The sequence below is a fragment of the Schistocerca serialis genome, chromosome 3, assembly GCF_023864345.2.
Source record: "Schistocerca serialis cubense isolate TAMUIC-IGC-003099 chromosome 3, iqSchSeri2.2, whole genome shotgun sequence".
Lineage (NCBI taxonomy): Eukaryota > Metazoa > Arthropoda > Insecta > Orthoptera > Acrididae > Schistocerca > Schistocerca serialis.
In genome coordinates this window covers 673351099-673353822 of record NC_064640.1, presented here as the reverse complement: position 1 = coordinate 673353822, position 2724 = coordinate 673351099, and positions in this window count along the sequence as shown.

The window sequence follows — 2724 nt, the reverse complement described above, 5'->3', positions numbered from 1 at the left end:
GCAACCACGACACCATGCTGTGCGGTACAGATGGGCCCAACAACATGCCGCATCGATCGCTCAGGATTGGCATCACATTCTCTCCACCGATGAGTGTCACATATGCCTTCAACCAGACAATCGTCGGAGACGTGTTTGGAGGCACCCTGGTCAGGCTGCCTTAGATAAACTGTCCAGCGAGTGGAGCAAGGTGGAGGTTCCCTGATATTTTGGGGTGGCATTATGTGGGGCTCACGTACGCCGCTGGTGGTCATGGAAGGCGCCGTAACGGCTGTACGATACGTGAATGCCATCCTCTGGCCGATAGGGCAACCATATTGCCAGCATATTGGCGAGGCATTCGTCTTCATGGACGACAATTCTCGGCGCCATCGTGCACATCTTGTGAATGACTTCCTTCAGGTTAACAACATCGATCGACTAGAGTGGCCAGCATGTTCTTCAGACATGAACCCTACCGAACATGCCTGGGGTAGATGGAAAAGGGCTGTTTATGCACGACGTGACCCACCAACCACTTCTAGGGATCTACGCCAAATCGCTGTTGAGGAGTGGGACAATCTGGACCAACAGTGCTTTGATGAACTTGGAGAAAGTATGCCACGACGAATGCAGGCATGCATCAATGCAAGAGGACGTGCTACTGGGTATTAGAGGTACCGGTGTGTACAGAAATCTGGACCACTACCTCTGAAGGTCTCGCTGTATGGTGGTACAACATGCAATGTGTGGTTTTCATCAGCAATAAAAAGGACGGAAATTACGTTTATGTTAATCTCTGTTCCAATTTTCTCTAGAGGTTCCGGAACTCTCGGATCCCAGGTTATGCAAAACTTTTTTGATGTTTTTATGTATTCTACCAAGATAACTAGGCCTATTTCAAATGTAAACAGTTTTGATGGCAAACTTGCCAAATTATAGTATTCACGTAGTATATCAGTCACATTTTGAGCACTTATTAAATGTAATCAGTGTCTCTGAAACAAGAAGTGCTTCACGACGGAAATAACGTTGTGCTGAGGCACTTTGTTTAGATCATAACGATATACGATTACTCTGTAATTCACAGTTAAATGTTTCGTAAAGTGTTCACAGAATCCCTTCGATTACTCGTCAATTCCACTCTCGTAAGAAGCTCGAGAAAAAAATACCAAACAAAATCGTTATGTGCGAAGTGTAATTTCTTTTAATACAGTTGTAATATCATCCTTTTTACGGCGGCGACAACAAAAAATGTTTGCTTTCGGAGGAAAAAGATGGTGGTTGAAGTGTCGTGGAGGTAACGTGATGCAGTGAAAAAGCGCTTGCTTAATATTGCTTCCCAACCTGGTCCCCCAGTCCCTTCCGCCCTCCAACCACAAGAAAGAAAAAGAAAAACATCCGTGACACTGTCTGCCGTAATTCTCAATACTACAAAATAAGCTGCTTTCTTTGAGCGCTTTCGATGTCCTATGGCAGGTAATGATCGCACAGTGCACGCAATACTCCAGAACAGGTCGAACAACCGTAGTACTGCCAGTCTCTTTAGCAGACTTCTACGTTATTCTAAGGGTTGTGTCAGTAACACTACATTTGTTTTATCTTCGTCAAACGTGCGATGTATCCCAGATACGTTGTTTATATTTGTAACCCAGAGCGCTTTCTTTAGATCTATAACTCTGAAATTTACCGAGCTATCGATGCTTGACGAAACGTTCTTAATAATCATGTTGAAAACCAGACACATTTTATTGTTTAGGGTAAACTGTCACGTTTTGCACCGTGAAAATACATTTTCAACATCATTTTGCAATTCGCTTTGCTCTTCTGAAGAGTTTACTAGACTGCGGCATTACCAGCTACAAATCTAAGAAGAATGTTCTGATTACAAATAGCACAAGGTCTACATCACTTTACTTGCGGAAACACACTCAGCACTTCCGTTTCACTAGGTGACGTACCGCCAATTACTGCACACTGTGACCTTACAGACAGGAAATCACGGCTCCAGTCGTACAACCGAGACGGTAGTCCACAGAAAAGCAGTGGGGTAGTAAGCTGCTTATGAGGAGCGATATCAAAAGCCTTTTTGGAACTCGCTAGATAAGGAATCAATTTGGGGGCCCCTGTTCGCAGTACGTCGTATTAATAAAGTGCCAGCTGTGTCTCACAAGAGTGATGCTTTCAAACTTCACACTGGTTTGTCAGTAGGTAACATACTTCGGGGTATTTCATAATGTTGGTGCAAAGTAGTTGCTTACACGTCCTGCTACATGTCGCCGTTAATGAAACGGATTACGTTTATTTTCCTTCGTATATATTGCGGTGGTCTGTACAACTTTCGATTATTCTCCCTCACCATAAGTACTAGAATACTCCTCATGTCGTCGTAGGAAAAATAATTAAGCCGCTGCGTCGTTGACGCACGAGATGCACTCCTAAAATGTTACCCCAATCAAGAAAGATATAGCCTGCAGAAATATAATCGTCATGCTACGACTATCATAGGGTCAAGACAACGTAGTGGAACATGTGTGGTGACGCTGTGATAGTTTTATTTCTTCCTGGAATGATAAAGAATTATCTTGCAAGACTTACTTGATGTATTCATGGTATACCAATCAAAGATTCAGAATGTATTCCAATTTCGTGTGTCGTCGACTTATCAACTATCTGTTTGCAGACAGGGGAGGTTACTTTCATGCAGCAACTATAACTAATGTCATTGTCTACGTTGCGAATGAT